Below are 23502 nucleotides of genomic sequence, written 5' to 3'. Positions count from 1 at the left end.
TAGGGAAGGTTCATCTGGTGATCTTCAAGGAAATGCATCATCATCCTAACATGATAAAAATACATTTTCCCAAAACTACCCTCACAAGTGACAAACTTTTGAAGCACAAGTAATAAGTTTCTCCATTTATTCTTAAGAGCAATGTTGGGAATACCTTTCCTGTAAACAATAGTGTCCATGTTCAGATTTTTGAGGAAGACATTCTAATCCTCGCCATCAATTCCTCTGTTCTTAAACCATTTTTCCCTGTTCCTTGGTAGGTCAGTAGCCTCCATGATCATGGACTCTATTATGGTGAGCTTAATGTCTCCTATTTCGAGCTCAGTCCCATCAAATGAACGTGCAAATATATTGGTTACCTTTCTGTGAAAGCCATTGAATTTTTCAATGAACCGCAGCCATTGTTTCTTTTGCAGCAGCTCCTTAGTCTGTGGGTACCCCTCCAAGAATTTCTTTCTTGCTGGCTTAGTTCGAAAAATTATCCCCATTCTGAAGGATGTTTTGACTCGAAGACTAGTTACCTTGACAAGAATATGGAGCTGGTAGGGTTTTCTAAGTGGCGGAAAGATGGGGTAGCTATGAGAGTTCAGAGGAGTGTAGGAATAGGGAAGAACAGATGAATTGTCCTAAGGGTTATAGGAATGAATCTGATTGTAATTACTTTGGCGAATTTGGAATGGGGACATGACATGACTTTTAATTGGTGGCATATGATATTTTTGTTAGGCGGCCATCACCCTAGGTTATAATGATTGCATTTTAATTTCCAACGGTACTATATTTTCTTAATGATATATACAATATAACCTTCCCTATTGTTAAATTAAAGTAGCACGTACCTTTGATCTCTTTTGCTAACCTTATTTGTTGTCCTTTGATCTCCTACAAGTACTTTTCCTTGTCAGCTGTCCTTTAATCCAAATCACCAAGTGTCCTTGTAGGCTCAAAAATTTATTAGGCTGCAGAAACTTGTCATAGCTACGGAAAGTTGTCCGAGCTGTGGAAAATTGTCCAAGCTGCGGAAAGTTGTTGATTCTGCAACTGTGAAAGAAGAATAAAGGGACTTTATTATTATTTTTTAAAGGAAAATTTGAAGTGCCAACAGAAATTGGTTTTCACTCTAAATTTTCTGTATAAACCTGCTAACAGCATGTTGGTTTTCATGTTTATACCTCTTTTTTCTTTTTCCTTTTTTTATTTATTTTTTATTTTTTTATTTTATTATTTTTCTAAGAGTAAACTGAGTAAAAATTTCTAAGGTGGAAAAGAAGAAGAATTCTTCTTGACCATCTTCAGTTCTTAATTATCTTGAAATATTTTAACAAATTCCTCTTTTGTTAATGGATTTTGGTAAAGCCTGAGGCGATGTCCATTTACTAATAAAGGAGTTTTCTCTTCATCAATAATCCTGATTCTAATGACACTATTATCAAGGACATTTTCAACGTCATAAGGTCCAAGCCAATGGGTTTGGAATTTTCCTTGAAATTTTTTGAATTTTAAATCAAAGAGCAATGCCCAATCTCCTGGATGGAATTTCCTTTCTTTAATGTACTTATCATGCCATCATGACCTTTTTTGTTGAACTAGGCTAGTTCTCTGGAAGGCCTCTTGTCTGATTTCATAGAGCTCATTTAGTTGTATCATCCTTTGCTTCTGGACTTCTGACAAGTCAAGATCTAACTGGACTGCTATCTTATAGGTCTGGATATGGAACTCTATCGGAAGTAAGACTTGCTTCCCATAAACAAGTTCATAGGGAGTATGCCTTATAGTATTCCTCCATGTAGTTCTGTAGGCCCATAAAGCTTCTGGAAGCTTTTCGACCTAGTTTTTCCTATGCAGATGTACGGTCTTGGTAAGGATAGCCTCAATCACCTTATTTGTGGACTCAACTTGTCCATTGGCTTGTGGATGGTATGGAGTTGTCTTCCGATGTTTTATCTTATATTGGTCCACAATCTTCTACACTAATCTGGATGTGAACTATGTCCCTTGATCTCTTACAATTTCTCTTGGGACACCAAAATGAGTAAAATATCCTCAAAAAGAAATGAAACTACAACATTTTCAGTAACAAAAGGAAGTGCTTTAGCTTTTACCCATTTAGTGACATAATCAATACATACCAAACTATAATTCTGTTTCTTTGAGGGTGGGTTGATTGGTCCAACAAAATCTAGTGCCCATTTTCAAATGGTTCGATAAGTACATGTGGTTGCAGTGGCATTTCATTTGAAAGAGTAGGTTTGCCCATTCTCTGACAACTATCGCATCTTTTAACATATTCCTTGGTGCCCCTGAAAATGGAAGGCCATTAATATCCTAAAAGCAAAATTTTGTAAGCAATTCTCCTGTCATAAAAATGTCCTCCACATGGCTCATCGTGACAGGCTTTAAGTATCTCCAATATTTCGTTGTCCTGAACACATCTTCTAATGACGAGATCTGGTCCTATCTTGTATAATTCTTCATTTATCCATGAATAGGATGTGCTATTGTGGACTATTATTCTCTTTTCTCTAGGGGCTAAATGAAATGGCATTTTTCCTGTAGCCAAATAGTTAGCAATATCTACATACCAAGGTGATTTAGTAGATACTTCAAAAAGATATTCATTAGGAAATTTATCTTTTACAAGTTGATCATTGTTTTCATTTTGTATTGTAGATAGAAAATCAACAATTGTGTTCTAGTTTCCCGGCCTATCTAGAATGGTTATGTTGAATTCTTGTAAAAGTAGGAGCCATCTAGTTATTCTTCCATTGGTGACTGGTTTATTCATTAAGTATCTAATGGAAGAATGGTCTGTGTGAACAAAGGTTTCATAGCCAGTTATATAATGTCTGAATTTGTTAATGGCATGAACTACAACTAAAAACTCCTTTTCGGTTACAGTATAATTTAACTCTGCAGGAGTTAAATTTTTACTAGTATAATAGATTGCATAAGGAGTAAGATATTTTTGTCCTAACACAACTCCTAAGGTTGAATCTGAAGCATCTGTTGAGATATGGAAAGGCAATTTCCAGTTAGGTCCTTTTAAGATGGGTGCTTCAGAAATTCTCTTTTTCAAAGTTTCAAAGGCAGCTTGACATTCGGAATCCCAACTGAATTCACAGTCTTTGGTGAGTAGTTTAAAGAGTGGGGATGCAATTTTTGTGAAGTTTTCTATAAATCTTCTATAGTATCTAGTAAAACCGAGAAAACTTCTAACATCCTTTTGACAACTTGGCACTAATAACTTAGAAATGACTTCAACTTTAGATGAGTCTACTTTGATTCCATCTCCTGAAATATGATGACCTAAAACAATTCCTTCGTTAAACATCATGAAGAATTTTTCATGGCTTAATGAGAGATTTGTTTCTTTACATCTTATTAAGACTTTTTCTAAATTTTCCAGTGCTTCATTAAAGGAATCCCCATAGACTGTGAAATCATCTATGTACACTTCCACACAATCATTAAAAAGGTCAGAGAAAATGTCGAGGACTACTCTTTGGAATGTTGCTGGAGCATTACATAACCCAAAGGGAAGTACTCGGTAAGCATAAGTTCCCCATGGACAAGTGAACGTGGTTTTATCTTGATCTTCAGGGGCTACCTGAATCTGGTTATATCCACTAAACCCATCCAAGAAGGAAAAATATTTTTTTCCTGCTAAAGTGTCTAAGACCTGGTCTATGAAAGGTAACAGAAAGTGGTCTTTTAATGTTGCTTTTTTTAATTCCATGTAATCAATGCATACTCTCCATTTTCCATTCTTTTTAGGAATAATTACTAGGGGTGAAACCCACTAATTTTCGGATATTGGATAGATGAAATTTACATTTAATAGTTTCTGCAATTCTTCCTTAACAATTTATTTTAGGTTTGGGTTCATTCTTTGCTGAGGTTGTCTAACTGGTCTTGCATTTTTTTCAATGTAGATATGATGTATGCAAGTTTTAGGATCAATCCCTCTCATGTCAATGTATTCCCATGCAAAAGCAGAAGAATGTTTCTGTAAAATTTCTATCAATTGATTCTTTTGCACTTCTTCCAAGTTTTTATTGACATTCAAGGTTTTTCCTGGAAATATTTCTATTGAGGAATTCCCAAATTTTTCCATGGAGAGCAATGATACTTGTTTAGATGAGAGATACTCATTTCGATTACGATCATAATGTGAGGAAGATTCATTATTTTCCAGTAAATTTAAAAGTTGGTCTTCCTCCTTTACTTGTTCAGTAGCGAAAATAGGTTGTATATCTTCTTCATCTTCTATCCATTCTTCAATTTCTGTATCTATTGTTGTTCTTGCAGGGGGATATAATGTAAATTTATTTGTGGAATTTCCATCTGAGATAAACATATCACCTGATCTACAGCCGATGAAAGCATCAACTGTAGCCAACCAAGGCCTTCCTAGAATTAATGGATGTCCTCCTAAATTATTCTTGGGTGTTAAGACCATGAAATCAACTAGATATTCCCAAGAATCTAAGAATAAACAAACATCTTACAACACACCATCTGGTTTAATAACAGGCCCATATGCTAATTGCAACAAGGTTGGTGTGTACTCAAGGTTAGGAAGCCTAGGTGTGTCCATAACTTGTTTACTCATTATGTTTATGGATTCTCCTAGATCAATTAATGTGTTTGGTATTTCAGTTCCATTGATGTGAAATTTTACAATGGGGCTTCCTAGATCTAAATATTTTTTAATTGTGGACTTCCCCATCATAATGTCTACAATTTTTCCGACTAATTGAATTCTTTTTATAACTTTTCTTCTTCTTCCTGATCTTTGTGTACTTAATTCCTTAATTTTTTTTGCAAAAATTGGTATTTCTTTTATGGCTTGTAATAAAGGAATCTTAATACAAACATTTCTCAATTCATCCATCATATTGTAATCACACAAGATAATTTGTTTCTCTACTCCTTCATCGATTTTCAACCTTTCTGGGAAAGGTGGTTTAATTGATATCGAGGGTTGTTCTATGATGGGAGTATTTATTGGAATTTCTTTTTCTTGTTTATTTTATTTTTGAGGGAGAGAAGTCTCCCCTTCTTCTGATTGATTTTTGTGTTTTTGAAGATCGGATCTTGTTTCTTGAATGACAACAGGAGGTTTTCTTGGTAATACTCTTCCAGACCTTAATTGGACATTGTTTAGGTCTAGTGGAGTTATTACATAAGTTTGAGGATTCTGACCCTCCATGTTGTACACTAGTTGTTGTGGTATTTTATTATTAGGATTCGTAAGTGGTTGAGTAGGTAGTTGATTTGATTTTTGTGGAAATGGTAGGGAAAGTTGTGGGTTTTGATTCTGAACATGAACTTGTGGCAATTGATTAGCTGGAGGAAATTGATTAGATGGGGGTAAGAATTGTCGTGGAAGGTAAGATGGCGAGTACTGTTGATATTGAGGAAAAATCCTTGATTCCAAGGTTGTGACTGTGGTAGAGCCCAAGGCTGCCAGGCTGAATTCCAATTATTTTGTGAAGACTGGGAAAATTGTTGTCGTCTAAATCCTTGTGATTGATTTGGTTGGGGGTTTTTCATGGTCTTTTGGCTATAACATAGAGAGGGTCTACTGGTTCTAAGATTCCTTCGTCATTGAATATGGCCTTAAGACCTAATAAGGATGGACATTCCTTCATATCATGATTATCTACACAGATGACATAGGTTTCTATGGATTTTGAGTCTAAGGGACACTCTCTTAGAGCATGTTTCTTCCGACATTTGGGATAGAATATAGTTAATGTAGAATTTTTAGAATTTTGCTTATTTTGTATTTTAAGGGTGTCTATCTACTCACTTAAGCTCCCTAAGATATCTATTTTGAAGGTGTCAAGAAAATTTCCTATTTCTGCCCTACTAACTGTCTTGGCTGAAGATTTATTAATTCTTGACAAGAGAGGGTCTCTAGGACTCCTTCCAACTCGTGATTTACCACTTGAGATATGTACACATAAATCACAAATATTTGTGAATGGTAGTTGGGAAATATCTCCTTTCCCAGTTAGGTTAAGGAGATCGATCCATTCATCTTTAATAGCTCTGAGTAAGAGAGCTTTTAAGGTTTCTTCATCCAAATTATCCATTTTTTCTCTTTTAACATTATAAACAAACCTTTCTACCAAGTCTTCAAGATTTTCATCTTCTTTTTGTGTCATTTTGAAGACTTCATCTTTAAGGTTACTAGGCATACAATAATCTCTATATTTGCCTAAGAAAGCCTCTTTCATTTGTCCCCATGTTGTTATAGAATGCACTCCTAGACTCATGAACCATTTTAATGTTGAGTCTTTTAATGTGGCAGGGAACAATTTTAACTTTTGAGCATCATGCAAATAGTCATATGATCTGCATAATACTTCAAATTTGAAGAGAAATGTCTCTGGATCTTCGTTTATTTTCCTGTGGAAATTAGGAAGAATCGAGGGTGATATATTTTTCATTGTGAGGGTTGTATCTTCATCAAGAATAGGGAATCCTGAAGGATCTTGATTTCCTCTGCCTCTACCCCCTCCTCTACCTCTACCTCTTCCTCTTCCTCTTCCTCCAATCTTATCTTCTTCGCCATGGACATTGTGTACTTCTCCTTCCCCTTCTTCAGCCATGATAGATTCTTCAGAGCTAATATAGTGTTCTTCTAACCTTTCTGGTTCCTCTATCAATGGTTGCTTAGAATAAGTTTCCAATTCTTCTTCTTCACTAGGAACTTCTAATGTTTCTCCCAAAATTTTCTCTCTAGTGGAGGATAGAAAAATTACTCTTGTAGTTGGGGATGTAGGATCTTCCTCAATTACAGCTTCAGGAGAAGAAGTGGGTGAATTTCTGGATTGGATTTCTGATCTTGAGATTTCAGGAAGCCTTGGTCAACCTCTAAAAGGAATTCAGGTTTGAGTAGGTGATGTGGACTCTCAAAGTCTAGGTGAAGTGAGTGGATTTGTGGGAATTAAAATTCTTCCTCTCCCTACAAATCTACCTCTAGAGTCTCTATCCCTACGCATATCATGTTTTGATTTTTTATTTTTTTTTTAACTTCTATTCATACTTCCCGGCAATGGTGCCAAAATGTTTGGCCAATTCAATGTCCTTGAGTTGTCAATCATAAATTGTCAACCAAGGTGCATAGATTGTTGAAGTACAGGTGCACAATATGTGCTAGAAGTTATTCGATATGTCGTTATGTATTTGTTAGGATCTAAACTTAATATGGAGGTGGTATTTGTTAATTATATTAGAGTTACAATCCTTAGAGTTATTAGCTAATTTCTTGGAAGTTAATCTTTATCTAATTAGTTTATGGATGATATGAGAGTGATCCTACTTGTATTAGATTGTTTTGAGATTTTTGGTCTTGATTCTTTATGCTGTAGCTTCTAATTCACTAAGTGCAAAAAGAAATATATTCTATCAATTGTGAAGAAACATTGTCTGAACTCAATTGTTTAGGAGAAAATTCTCACACTTTTACTTATTCAATTTTCATTCAAACAAAATATTTCAAACAACATCTATACTATGAAATAAACACACTTGAACTATGCTAGATAATAAGAAAATGAAGTAACCATGCAGTACCAGGTATAAAGCAATTCAAATGATAGACTAAGCTAGGTATGAAGTAGATGAAAGTACTTATGCAAATAACAATTCATTAACGAATTCATTATGCTACATTTTCACACAAAACAAAGTATTCAAGGAATGAAAAGAAATTGAGTTGCAATTGGTTAAGACATGTCACTGTTCATAGGGGCCCTCCACAGATCAGTTCACAATCTTCAATCAATGAAATGCATACACACAAACTGAATTCTATTGTTGGAAAACAAAATTCACACACTGTTTCAAAATTACATCATTCGACACGCACCCAAGTCGCAGTGCGACCATAAGTTTTTATAACAGGTTGTTCAATCAATTTAGTGTCCTAAATTGCTACATAAATTATCAATCCGGGTATCATAAACTGATGAAGTGTAGTGCACTATATGTGCTAGATGACCCTTCTTACCTCACTATTTTTGAGTTTATGTTTGTTTTGGGGTTTTGCTCTTTTGATTCCTAATGTTCTGCAATGTAATCTACAAAATCTTAATCTACTACTGCTAAGAATCTAGAGAAATGAAATGAGAGCTAAAAGTGCTTTAAGCCAGATTTGGAATTAAAGTTTTAAACAAGAAAATGAAAACAGAGCTTCTATTCTTGCTATTATGATTGTTTCCAAAACATGAACTGAAAGGACTTGAAACTACTATCTACTCAATTACAAAACCAAAGCTTAAATGAGAAAATGAGATTGCAGCTATCTATGATAAACCAAAAATGAAATACTGGAAATAAGATTACCACTACTGTCTAATCTATTGCAGAATCAAAACTTAATGAAAAACTGAAGATGGAATTGCAGCTAAACTAAGTGAAAAACTATAATTGAAAATGAAGTTGCAACTATTCTATTATGAAAGCAAGGCTAAATGAAGTATTTTTGTCACTCTGCTACACAATTTAGGGAGAACTACCTCCTTGTGATAGCAATTTGAGAGATTTCATTCTTCATTATTCTAAGAAAATTAAACATAAAAATGCAGAGAAAGACTCATTCATAAATGAAACATTTTACCAGTTAGTTTTAAGATTAACCATCAACTGAAAGGGCTTTTGGAAATATTCATTTATAACATGAGTTACTAAACTAATAAGAAAATGGCATTGAACAGCTTAATTCAAAATCTAAAAAACTAATGAACAACAAATGAAATGAATCAATTTATGCTACTCACATCAACTTAAAGCTACTGGTAAGAAACTAGAAAGCAGTGAAAACCAAAGAACTATTCTACACTGAAATAAAACTACTCTGAGTTAGTGAAAAGATGACACAAGCTGCATTATAAACAGAGTTAGAAAATGATTATAAACATTATGGAAAAAACACAGTGAATTTACAGTTGAACTATGAAAGACAAAACATAAATAAAATGTACCCTTGACCACGCAGGGGCCCTCTGCAAAGGTCTCGGATTATAAGCACTCAATCAATACACCAACAACGCTTCAGGTATCCATTGAAAACAGAGTCTTTATATTAAAACAGAGAACTGAGTTTTTCAAACTACAAAGCGGAAATCTGGACTATTACATGAGCAAAAACTTGAACTTGTTCTGCGTTCTACATGCTGGTATTTATAGAGAAATATACAATTGTTTTGAAGAGAGAAATCAGCTATAGCAAAACATATAGATAGGCAAGTATGCGGAATTCTTGTCCCTTGTTGCTTGGAAACATAAATCTATGGTACTGGCTTGTTAGATTACGTTCGCGCAGGTGGCATATGAAGTTCGTGGCCTTAGGAGACTGCTTTGGAGTCTCGTTTGCCATAGGTTTCTATAGTTGACTTCCCTTTGATCGAAGTCCTCCTGATCAATCTAGGCCAAATGGATAGGATACGATCCATGCTCTGATGTTTTCCAAGCTACCCATGTGGTCCTTTTCCTCTCTTGACACCTGTAACCTACAAAAGCGTGGAGATGGCTGCGAAACAGCCGATTAGCTGCGGAATGTGGCTGTGTTCTGTAGCTGAAAGACAAAAACCTATTCAAATAGAAAACATAACAGTATAACTTGTAAATCACTGAAATATACTCCTTGAGGCAATGTGTAATGGTTTTTTATGATTAAGGATGCATTTTTCATGGAAAAACAGAGAAGGAAGGATGAGAAAAGTAGCTAAGGGAAAGGCAATTTTGGAACTCAACATACCCATACTGCTAGACTATTGCATGTCCCCATGCAATCAAAATTGTAAACTCCCTCCTCCTACTGCATTTTCTCTGAGACTTCAACCAAAACATCCAACCTCTTCTTGCTTTTCTTTGCTGCAACTGCCATCCTAGGCTTCCTCATGAGAAATCTATACTTGAGGTTAATGAGAGCCCTGTTTAGCTTCTTGTTTTTCCTTTTTAGTTTTCTGTTCTTCTTGTGCCATAGACCCAAATGAAGCATAGTGTTATCATGGATAATCTTATCCAACTTGTTTTTTTCTTTTAAGGCTTCATTTTCCCTCTGGATGTGCCTATTTAGAACCTCTAGCTCATAGATTTCTTGCTTAAGTGAGCTAGTCAAAGTATCTTGTGATGTGGCTAGCTGCTTAAGGTTGGATGAAGTCCCTTGATCCACTAATGTATTTTTTTGCTTCAGTGACTCAATGTAATCATGAATCTGCTATTGGATTGGATCAATTCCTGGAGAGACTCTCTTTGGGCTGCTTTCAAAGTTTTGTTGTGGACAGTGCTGTGGGCTTTGCTCAAATGAGATATTGTCTTGGGACTGAGTTGGAGTTTCTTCTCCCAAATCTATGAACTAGGTCTCTTTTGATTTTTCTTTCTTCACTTTGCCCTTGAGTCTAGAACTTCTCCTCAAACTTTGGGAGCCTATGATTTCTTCCTCTATAACCTGTCTTCTTTTCCCCTTTTCCTTCTCTTTCTTGAACTGATCCCTGATGTTGACTAATCTCTCAGAAAGTAATTTTTCATCCTCTGATGAAGGTTCAAGAGTATTTTTGTGGATTTCCTCAACTTTTTCTTTCATCTTTCTCCTCCGTTTTGTCTACTTTCTAATCTCTGTTAATGTTTCAGAGATGGGCTCTTCTTCACTATTTTTTTGTGCTAAAGTTTTAGGAGTGTTTTGAATGGTGAGATTGATTTTCCTTCTCCTACTTCTTTTTACAGAACTTCCCCCAGGCAATTCTAGTGCATCTTGGAAAAATTTTATGATCAAAAAGTTCTCCCATGTGTCTCCTACACTCTTTAAGTGATATTCAACTAAAATTTTTACTAGACCATGGTGATAAAGATTGGTTTCTATGGCTTCCATTTTCTTCTGAACAGTAGTGGCCATTCTCCTCAAACTATTCAACAGGAAAAATGGGAGATTGATGGTTCCATTTTCAAGAAAATTCATCAACAGTCTTATGTGATATACATACATGGAACCAAATCTTCCCTCGCATGTAATAAATTTTTGCAAAATTAATAACATGCTACTCCATTTACCCTTAAGTGCAGAGATGGGAATTCCTCTCCTAAAAACTGAAGTGTCCATACCTGGATTTTGGAGAATGACTTTCCAAGTTTCATCATGGAATTATTTATTCTTGAACCACCTCTCTCCTACTCTTGGTAGCTCGGTTGCTTCAGCAATAAAAGACTCGGTCACTGTAAACTTTATGTCACCAATCTCCACATCCATCCCATCAAACGATCTGGCAAATGACTTGGTGATTTCTTTATGGTGACCATCGAATTTTTCAATGAAACTCAGCCAACCAGCTTTCTTCAACATTCCTTTCAACTGAGGATAACCTTCCATGTACTTCACTCCTATAGGTTATGTTCTGACGATGAGACCCATCACTTCTGTTCTCTGCTATTCTTCAAAATTCCCTTCACTGTCTGAGAAATGAAGTGACTGCGTAAAAAAGATTGTGTATACAGCAGTGGAACAACTGGTATATGGAAGCAAAGATAGCTATGGATATGGGGATGAAATGATAGAGACTATGAGCATGAAATAAAACGGCTGTATATACAGGTTATGTGAAAACATAGAAGCTGTATGTGAAAACAAAGTGACTTCTATACACAGAGAATACGAAAACAGAATGACTGTGTGCTCAATGTAACAGCGTGTTTGTATGCACAAGAAGGCTGTGGAGGTATAAGAGAGAATTCGGTGTAATAAATGGACAATAGGGGTTTGAAGAGTCATATTCAAATGGGTTATGTCATGAATCTAACCGTTTAACAAGTGTGTTGGAGAAGTACAGTTAAGTACGAGTCAAAAATGGAGATTGCATCATTAGACCGTTAGGCATTAAAGTTGGAAGGTGGGGTGGAATCATCACGGCAATCTCTCATAATGATAAATCAAGGAGTAGTGTGATTATACGAGTTATACAACTTATGTTTTGTATTTCTATTTGAAATAAGATTTTGTTCTAACCTCTAGAACCACACCTTCTGCTTGCTAATCTTTTGTTGTTTGCTTCTATAGGTGCATAGATGTTGATATGTCTTCAAAAGTTGTTTTATCCTCCATTACCCGCATATGAAATTTATTATGAACTGGCCTCTTTATTCTTGAACTGATGATCAAATTGTTGCTGCGGAGTCAGATTGGTTGCAGAACAAGATTAGCTACGGAATGGAAACAACTGCGGAACGTGAGAACAACTGCGGAATGTAAAACAGAGAATAAAATGTGACTTTATGAATGAATGAAATGGAGATGACTATGTGGATGAAAATATGACAAAATGGAAAATGAAAAATGGAGATGGAAGAAATGCTGGAGAAGAAAAATTTATTGGTGGAATATGGTAGTGGAGTGAAGTGAAACTTGCAGAAGTACAACAGAATAAAATGAAATAAAACAACAAATTTTTCAGAATGCATAATGAGTCACCATTTTTTGTGGAAAATATAGGGTGTCAGAGTCTTCTGATTTTCACCCTATATTTTCTATATAAGCATGTGAATCAGTGATTGGTTTTCAACCTTATAATTTTTATTTTTTTTAAGATATGATGAAAAGAACAAAAACTAAGTTGGTTGAGAAGAAGGATTCTTCTTCACCAACTTCATTTGAGAATTATTTTGAAAGATCTTGATGAACTCCTCCTTTGAGATTGCTTTTTGATAAATCTTCAACCTATGACCATTCACAAGGAGAGGAGTTTGATTCTCATCTATTTTTCTAATTCTTACTGCTCAATTACTAAAAAAAATTCAGTCTCATATGGCCCAAGCCAATGAGTTTGAAACTTTCCTTGAAAATCCTTAAACCTTGAATCAAATAACAGTGCCCAATCTCCCTCTTGAAATATTTTGTCCTTGGTGTATTTTTCATTCCACTTAGCCCTCTGTTGCTGAACTAGACCAGTTTTTTGAACAACCTCTTGTCTGATTTCATCAAGTTCATTTAACTGCTCCAGTCTATGCTTTTGAGCTTTTCATAAATCCATCCCCAACTGGACTGCCATCTTGAAAGTTTTGGCTTGGAACTCTATGGGGAACAAGATTTGCTTTCCATAAACAAGTTTATAGGGTGTATGTCCTGTTGTGTTTCTCCATGTAGTTCTATAGGACCACAAGGCTTCAGAAAGCCTATCTGCCCAATCTCTTCTATGTAGATGCACAGTCTTGGTGAGGATTCCTTCATCACTTTATTTGAAGACTCCACTTGACCATTTGCTTGTGGATGATAGAGAGTGGATTTCCTATGCTTGATCTTGTACTCTTCCATAAGCCTCTTCATCATGTTGGATGTGAATTGAGTTCCCTGATTTGTCACAATTTCTCTTGGAACACCAAAGCGAGTAAAAATATCCTCAAAAAGAAAACTAACTATAGATTTTTCGTTAGCAAAAGGTAATGCTTTGGCTTCTACCCATTTGGTGACATAATCGGTGCATACCAATATATACTTTTTTCTGCTTGGATAGGTCCAATGAAGTCTAAAGCCCATTTTTCAAAGGGTTCGATAAGTACCTCATGTTGTAATGGCATTTCATTTGAGGGGCAGGTTTCCCTACCCTTTGGCAATTGTTGCACCTTCTGACATATTCTTTAGCATCTTTGAAGATGGATGGCCAATAATATCCTAAAGAAAGGATTTTATAGGTTGTCCTTTTGTTAGCAAAGTGTCCACCACATGGCTCATCATGACATGCTTTCAGAATATCAGGCATTTCATATTTCCTGAGACACCTTCTGATCATAAGATCTGGCCCTGTTTTATACAATTCGTTAGTGATCCATGAATATCTTGCACTATCTTGAATAATATTTCTTTTCTCTCTAGGAAATAAATGTGAAGGTAACTTCCCTGTAACCAAATAGTTAGCAACATCTGCAAACCAAGGAGTTTGAGTAGTTACTGCAAATAGATATTCATCAGGAAACTTATCTTCAATCGGAGAGTCTTCTTTGATATTCTGAATCCTGGACAAGAAATCAGCAACTGTGTTTTGTTTTCCAGGTCTATCTAGCACAGTAATGTTGAATTCTTGCAAAAGTAAAAGCCATCTTGTAACTCTGCCATTAGTAATAGGTTTATTCATCAAATATCTAATTGCAGAGTGATCTGTATGAACAAAAGTTTCATAGCCTGTTATATAGTGTCTAAACTTGTTAATTGCATGAACAACAACTAAGAATTCTTTTTCGGTCACAATATAATTGAACTCAGTGGAGGTCAAATTATTACTTGTGTAGTAAATGGCATAAGGAATCAAATTTTTTTGTCCCAATACAGCTCCTAGACCTGTATCTAAAGCATCTGTAGAAATATGGAAAGGAAGTTTCCAATTTGGTCCTCTTAAGATAGGTGCTTAAGATATTTTTGCTTTCAAGGTTTCAAATGCTAGTTGGCAATCAGGATTCCACTTGAATTCACAATCTTTTGCAAGCAATTTGAAGAGTGAAGATGCTACTTTGGTAAAGTTTTCTATAAACCTTCTATAATATCCTGTAAATCCTAGAAAACTTCTAACATCTTTTTGGCAATTTGGAATTGGTGATTTAGAGATGACTTCAACTTTTGATTTGTCCACTTTAATCCCATCTCCTGAAATGTGATGTCCTAAACAATACCTTCTGTAAACATCATAAAGAATTTTTCATGGCTTACTGAAAGGTTTGTTTCTTTACATCTTTTAAGGACTTTTTCCAAATTTTCCAAAGCTTCTTCAAATGTGTTAACATAGACTGTAAAATCATCCATATATACCTCTACAAAATCATGTATTAGATCAAAAAAAATTCCTAGTACTGCTCTTTGGAATGTTGCTAGTGCATTACATAACCCAAAAGGAAGCACTTGGTAGGAAAAAGTTCCCCATGGACAAGTAAATGTGGTTTTATCTTGATCCTCAAGTGCTACCTGAATTTGATTATAACCACTAAAACCATCCAAGAATGAGAAATACTTTTTACCTGCTAATGTATCTAATACCTGATCTATAAAGGGCAAAGGAAAGTGATCTTTCAAGGTTGCTTTATTCAATTCTCGGTAATCAATGCACACCCTCCATTTACCATTCTTTTTAGGCACAATTACCAAAGGAGAAACCCATTGGCTATCTGAGATTGGGTAAATGAAGTTTACATTGAGTAATTTTTGGAGCTCTTCTTTCACAATCTCCCTAAGATTTGGATTCATTCTTCTTTGAGGTTGTCTGATTGGTCTACTGTTTTCCTCAATATAGATATGATGGATACAAGTCTTAGGATCAATACCTTTCATGTCAGTATACTCCCATGCAAATGCAGCAGAATGCTTTTGTAATATTTTGGTTAGCTCTTCTTGTTGTAGTTTCTCCAAATTTTTGTTTATGTTCAATGTCCTACCTAGAAAAATTTCAATTGTAGAGCTACCAAACTCTTCCATAGAATAGAGAGACATATGCCTAGATGACAAGTATTCAATATTAGATATTTCCTGAAATTGTGCATGATCATATTCTGAAGATGTTTCAAAATTCTCCAATGTGTTCAAAATTTGACTATCTTCACTAATTTCTGATATAGTAAAGATAGGTTGAATAACATCTTCATCATCTATCCATTCCTTGTCATCTATTTTTGTGATTTCTTTTGCTGGAGGATGCAAAGTAAATTTCTTTGTTGAATTACCATCAGAAATGTACATGTTACCAAATCTACAACTAATAAAAGCATCAGTTATGGCCAGCCAAGGTCTTCCTAATATGAGTGAGTGTCCACCTAAATTATTCTTAGGAGTTAAAATCATGGAATCAACAGGATATTCCCAAGAATCTAAGGAGACTGAAATGTCTTCTAGCACACCATCTGGTTTAATTACTGATCTATCTGCAAGTTGCAGTAAGGTAGGTGTGTAAAAAAGGTTAAGAAGTTTAACCTACTCCATAGTTTGTCTACTCATAATGTTTATTGCTACCCCTACGTCAATCAATGTGTTTGGAATTTCAATCCAATTTATATGTGTCTTGACAATTAGACTTCTTGGATCCACATATTTCTGCATGGCAATCTTTCCCATCATGATATTTGCTATCTTTCCTACCAGGTGAATTCTTTTTGTTTCCCTTGGTTTTCTTCCTGGTCTTTTGATGCTCAAATCCTTTATTGTCTTAGCTAGAATTGGAATTTCTCTAATGGCTTGTAACAAAGGAATTTTGATACAAACATTCTTCAATTCATCTAGGAAGTCATAATTGGGCAACAAGATCTGTTTTTCCACTCCTTTATCAATTTGTAATCTCTCAAGAAAAGGAGGTGTAGAAGTAGATGTTGGTTGCTCAATGATAGGAGTTGTGTTTATTGACTCTTTTTGTTTTCCTTTTTCAATGGTTTGGTTTTGGAGGGATGTTCCCTCAAAACTTTTATTGACTTTTAGAGAATCATCCTCAGAAGCATATTGTCCTTGAATGACTATAGAAGATTTTTCCTTTTCTAATATCCTACCAGATCTAAGTTGAACATCATTAAGATCTAGAGGAGTAATCATGTAAGTAGGAAATTGTTGTCCTTCTACCATGTAAGCATTTTGAGGGTTTTTATTATTGGGGTTTGGTAATGGTTGGGCTGGTAGTTGATTTGGTTTTTGTTGAAATGGAACTAAGAGTTGAGGATTTTGACTTTGTTGTGGAAATGGCAATGAAAGGTGAGGGCTTTGATTTCGAAGTTGTGGTTACTGATTTTGCTACTAATTTTGTGGGGGGGGATAGCTCTAATAAGATGGAGGATATTGAGAATATTGAGCAAATCTCCCATAAGTATTTTGTACCCCTTGTGCCCATGGTTGAGATTGATACTGAGTTTGAGGTTAAGGCCAAGGTTGCTGTCAAGAATTCTAGTTTGGTGGGGGGCTGAAAATACATTGGATTGTTAAATCCTTGATTTTTTTTCCCCTGCCAAGGTCTTTTTGCAACAAAACAAAGAGGTTCTATAGAATTTGGGACTATTTCCTCTTGAAAGACAACCTTAAAACGTGGGATTGAAGGACAATCCTTGGTCTTATGACTTTCTGAACAAATCATACAAGTTTCTACAATTTTTTCATCAAAGAGGCATTCCCGTAGAGCATGTTTCTTTCTGCATTTTGGACAAAAGATGGCTAAAGCATCAGCCTATGTTTTCTACTTGTTTTGAATTTAAAGGGTGTCTAGTTGCTCACTAAGGCTCCCTAAGATGTCAGTTTTAAACTCTTCAAGAATATTGCCAATTTCTACCCTACTTATAGATCCCGTTGCAGATTTGTTTGCCCTAACAAGAGAAGGATCTCTCGGTCCTTTCCCAGTTTTAGATTTCCCGAGATGAACACATAGTTCTACTATGTCACTCAATGGAAGTTGAGAGATATCTCCCTTCCCCATCATGTTAAGGATATCTATCCATTCATCTCTAATGGCCTTTAACAAAAGAGTTTTCAAAGTTTCTTCATCTAGATTGTTCATCTTAGCTCATTTCAAATTCTGGTTTGAATCTCTCAAGCAAATCCTCTAAGTTTTCATCTTCCTTTTGCATCATTTTGAACACCTCATCTTTATGATTGGTAGGCATACAATAATCCAAATATCTATCCAAAAATGCTTGTTTCATGTCATTCCAAGTTCTAATGGATTGAGTGACTAACCCCATAAACCACTTCAAGGCAGCCCCTTTTAGTGTTGAAGGGAACAATTTGAGTTTTTGAGAGTCTTCTAGATAGTCATAGGTTCTGCACAAGAATTCAAACTCAAACAAAAATGTTTCAGGATCCTCACTTCTCAACCCATAAAAGTTTGGGAGGACAAATGGTGAAATGTTTTTCATTGTGGTATGTGTTTCCTCATATACTATAGGGAATCCAAATGAGTTATCTGCTTCCCTATTTCCTCTGCCTCCTCCATTATTACCTCTACCTCATCCATTGTTTCCTCTACCTCTCCCTCTACCCCCTCCACCAAACAGTGTGAATTCTCCATCTTGTTCTTCTTCTGCCATTATAGTTTCTTCAAAGTCAGAATAGGGTTCAACCTGTAAGGTTACTCCTTCCTCCTCAAGTTCTTCTATTAATGGACTATGAGAGAGAGTTTCTACTTTTTCTTCCTCGCCAAGTATTCCTAATTCTTCAACTATAATAGGCTCCCCTGTGGAAGTGAAAAAGGTCTTCTCTCCGAGGACTGTTTTAGTGGATGATGTAGGAGAATATTCTGATTGAATTTTTGCCCCTTGAATTCCAAGAATCCTATGGCTGGGAGTATGAGTCTGGGATGGAGTTGTGTCTTTTCTAACTCTTGGTGGAGTAGTTGGAGTTGTAGGAATCGAAATTCTGCCCCTAGCTATAAATCTACCCCTAGAGTCTCGTTCTCTATGCATGTCATTGTTTTGCTTTGTTTTGTTGTTTTTGTTGTTCTTTTAATGAATGTAAGAGATAAAGGCTACCTAGTTACACTTCCCCGACAACGGCGCCAAAATGTTCAGTCAATTTAGTGTCCTAAATTGCTACATAAATTATCAATCCGGATATCGTAAAATGATGAAGTGTAGTGCACTATATGTGCTAGATGACCCTTCTTACCTCACTATTTTTGAGTTTATGTTTGTTTTGGGGTTTTTCTCTTTTGATTCCTAATGTTTTGCAATGTAATCTACAAAATCTTAATCTACTACTGCTAAGAATCTAGAGAAATGAAATAAGAACTAAAAATGCTTTAAGCTAGATTTGGAAGTAAATTTTTAAAAAGAAAATGAAAACAGAGCTTCTCTTCTTGCTATTATGATTGTTTCCAAAACATGAACTGAAAGGACTTGAAACTACTATCTACTCAATTACAAAACCAAAGATTAAATGAGAAAATGAGATTGCAGCTATCTATGATAAACCAAAAATGAAATACTGGAAATAAGATTACCACTACTGTCTAATCTATTGCAGAATCAAAACTTAATGAACAACTGAAGATGGAATTGCAGCTAAACTAAGTGAAAAACTATAATTGAAAATGAAGTTGCAACTATTCTATTATGAAAGCAAGGCTAAATGAAGTATTTTTGTCACTCTGCTACACAATTTATGGAGAACTACCTCCTTGTGATAGCAATTTGAGAGATTTCATTCTTCATTATTCTAAGATAATTAAACATAAAAATGCAGAGAAAGTCTCATTCATAAATGAAACATTTTACCAATTAGTTTTAAGATTAACCATCAATTGAAAGGGCTTTGGAAATATTCATTGATAACATGAGTTACTAAACTAATGAGAAAATGGCATTGAACAGCTTAATTCAAAATCTCAAAAGGTAATGAACAGCAAATGAAATTAATCAATTTATGCTACTCGCATCAACTTAAAGCTACTGGTAAGAAACGAGAAAGCAGTGAAAACCAAAGAACTATTCTGCGCTGAAATAAAACTACTCTGAGTTAGTGAAAAGATGACACAAGCTACATTATAAAAAGAGTTAGAAAACGATTATAAACATTATGGAAAAAACACAGTGAATTTACAATTGAACTATGAAAGACAAAATAGAAATAAAATGTACTCTTGACCACGCAGGGGCCCTCTGCAAAGTCTCGGATTATAAGCACTCAATCAATACACCAACAACGCTTCAGGTATCCATTGAAAATAGAGTCTTTATATTAAAATAGAGAAATGAGTTCTTCAAACTACAAAGTGGAATTCTGGACTATTACATAAGCAAAAACTTGAACTTTTTCTGCGTTCTACACACTCGTATTTATAGAGAAATATACGACTGTTTTGAAGAGAGAAATCAGCTACAACAAAAAACGTAGACAGGCCAGTATGCGGAATTCTTGTCCCTGGTTGCTTGGAAACATAAATCTATGGTAGTGGCTTCTTAGATTCCATTTGCGTAAGTGGCATATGAAGTCTGTGGTCTCAGGAGACTACTTCGAATCCCATCACTAAGAAATGTGTGCAAAACAGAGTCCTATTTGCCATAGGTTTCTATAGTTGACTTCCCTTTGACCGGAGTCCTTCTCATCGATCTAGGCTAGATGGATAAGATACAATCCATGCTCTGATTTTTTCCAAGCTACCCATGTGGTCCTGTCATGCGGAAAGAGTCAATTTTGCGGACAAAACCGACCTCCCTAGAAACTAAGGCGCTTCTAGTGACAAACAAAACAATCAAGCACTATCTTTCCCTAAATATGCATTTAAAATAAGAGCAACTAGGTGTTTAAGGCTTACCTTTAGTCCAACGTTGTTTGTAGCTGCCAAGCCTCTTCGATCCAGATGAGCTCCTCTCCTTGAAGCCTGCATACACAAAAAAGCAAACGATTACATAGCACCTGAAAATAACTCATATAATAAAACATATTCATCATAAAGACCAAGGAGTTTATGAAACAAATTATATATAAAAACTTGTTGAGAAAAATGAACTTAATTGTATTAATTGGAAACAAAAGAGCCTTACAACCAACGCCTTGGTGTTGTACAGGTCCCTCCCAGGGTCCAGCAAGAGTTCTCCTCTACTTTGATCAGCTCACCCACTTCCAAATGAAGCTAAGAAAGGAATGTGATCTCTCCTCTCAAGCTCTATAAGGGAGTCCTAATTTCAGCAGCATCTACCCTTAGGAATGTTCAGCTTTCAACCTCCCTTGCCTCTGGCCCAATGCCTGTATTTATAATGCTTTGGAGGAAGTTAAACAGGTCCACCATCGATGGGATAAGCCCCTCTTTCAAAGGGATAGCTCCCCTCTTCATGGGATAAGTTCCTCTTTCATTGGGATGCATGAACCATCTGGAGGCGCTCAATCCACGTCAAACCATCTTCTAAAATGCTCTAGAATCGACTGCAAGTAAGTTTTTTGAAGTAAAACTTGCACCTTTTGACTTTTACAGGGGTACGCACCCACCCCTTTATATACAGAGCGTACAAGTACGCAGGTATTATGTACTTTAGGTGTGGGCCCGCAGGTAAAAGTAAGAGAAAGTGCGGAACCAGAGTTATATTGATTTTTTAAAGGTTTTCTCTCTTTTTTGGAGTTTGACATGAGGAGCAGAGGTATAAGACTTGCCAAGGAGGACAGTATGGTTATTGATGGAGCCATACTGACTGCAAATAGTCATGGTGACAAATTTTAGTGTAACAGGTCCTTTTCCTCTCTTGACACCTGTAACCTACAAAAGCGTGGAGATGGTTGCAGAACAGCCGATTAGTTGCGGAATGTGGCTACGTTCTGTAGCTGAAAGACAAAAACCTATTCAAATAACAAACATAACAATATAATTTGTAAATCACTGAAATATACTCCTTGAGGAAATGTGTAATGGTTTTTGATGATTAAGGATGCATTTTTCATGGAAAAATAGAGAAGGAAGGATGAGAAAAGTAGCTAAGGGAAATGCAATTTTGAAACTCAACAGAGGTCTCTGGCATAAAAACATGAGTAATTTAAGCATAATATCTTTATCTTAAACTATATCGCTAAATCTTCAATTTTCTATTCTGAAAGAAAATTGATAAGATTTCAATTGAACCCAGTTTTCGTTTCAGCGACAATCCTGCAATTGACTTGGAGTTTGATCGTGATCTCCTGCGCTTATCTTAACGGATAGTTTTAAGTGGATATGAAGGAAGACATGAGGAAACCATTCTCTATCCATCTGCATCCTTTGCTGCTAACCTGGAGCTTCTGAACCTAGCAAACAATGGAGGCAACTACAAAAATCTGGATTAGATGTTAAAGCAGACCAATTCAGTGGCTAATTGTATTCTTTAACAAAACAATAGGGTATAAAGTCAAACATGAATAAGAAGACATATTATTGCATATGTTCATCAAAACTTGGTGGATATGGCTTTATTTAGGTGGTATATATATAGGAAAAGAGAGAAGTATTAGGAAAAAGGGATGTCATGGTAGGACAATCTTCAGACTCTACAGCACCCATATCGATATCCTTTCTCCCATAAGAATGAAATTGAAAAAATCATCAAGGAACTCCTTGAAGCCGATTTTATTCGTCCTAGCATCAATCCTTATTCATCACTAGTGGTCATGGTTCTCAATAAATATGGGGAATGGTGCATGTGTCCAGACTTTTGGGCCCTCAACAAGCTCACTGTCAAAGACAAATTCCCTATCCTTGTTGTTGATGGTCTTCTTGATGAACTACATGGGGCCCAATTCTTTACTAAGCTAGATATTCGCTCGGGCTATCACCAAATACGCATGAAAGAAGTAGACATTCCCAAGATTGCTTTCCGAACTCATGACAACCACTATGAATTATTGGTCATGCCATTTGGTCTCTGTAATGCCCCATACACTTTCCAAAGCCTCATGAATCACCTGTTGAAACCATATCTCAGAAAATTTGTCCTTTTTTTCTTTGATGACATTCTCATCTATAGCCTAACCTGGGAAAAACATCTTGAGCGTGTAGACCTACTCTTGCAACTACTCCAGACTCACAAATTATTTGTCAAATTTTCCAAGTGCTATTTTGGCATGAAAGAAGTTGAGTATTTGGGACACATTGTGGGTCGTGAAGGTGTTTGGGTGGATCCCAAAAATATACAGGCAATGCAAGATTGGCCCCAACCAAAAACATTGAAGAATTTGAGGGGATTCTTGGGTCTCACCGGCTAATATCACAAATTTGTCCTCAATTATGGTCGCATTGCTAGACCCCTCACTAACCTTCTTAAGAAAAAATCATTCCTCTGGACTGATGCAGAACAACAAGCGTTTATGGCTCTCAAACAGGCCATGTGTTCCACTCCCATATTGGCACTGCCCGGCTTCACCAAATCTTTTGTGATTGAATTTGATGCTTCAGGTACTAGTATTAGTGCTATTTTAATGCAGGAAGGTCAACCCTTTGCTTTCACTAGCCAACAACTGAGTGGGAAACATCTGGGACACTCTACCTATGAGAAGGAGATGATGGCCATCTTACATGCAATAGATACCTGGAGACCATACTTATTGGGGTGGCGTTTCCAAATCTGTACAGACCATCAAAGCCTCAAATATGTTTTGGAGCAACATCTATCCTCGCCCCAACAAAATAAATGGCTGGCCAAAATGTTGGGATATGATTATGAGATAATTTACAAAAAATGGCGTGAAAATGTAGTAGCGGATAATTTATCATGCCAATTTGAGGATGAAAGCACCTTGCTATCAATTTCTCTTCCCATACCAGATTGGATTGAAGAAGCCCACAAGGAATGGTTTTCATACCTCTCTCTTTCCCAACTCGTTAATAACTTGAGAGCAGATCCTAATTCCTCAATTGGATACTCTTGGAAGGATGAGATTCTTTGCTACAGGGATAGAGTAGTTATATTTCCGACATCCAACATCAAAATGTCCATCTTGGCAGAGTTGCACTCATCTCCCACTACAGACCATGCAGGTTTTCATAAGACTTATGCTCGCACTCATCATTCTTTCTTTTCGATAGGCATGAA

Source organism: Pinus tabuliformis, chromosome Q, assembly GCF_031772625.1.
Source record: "Pinus tabuliformis cultivar Carrire ecotype Pingquan chromosome Q, CPIR1, whole genome shotgun sequence".
Taxonomy (NCBI): domain Eukaryota; kingdom Viridiplantae; phylum Streptophyta; class Pinopsida; order Pinales; family Pinaceae; genus Pinus; species Pinus tabuliformis.
This window is presented reverse-complemented; position numbering follows the sequence as displayed.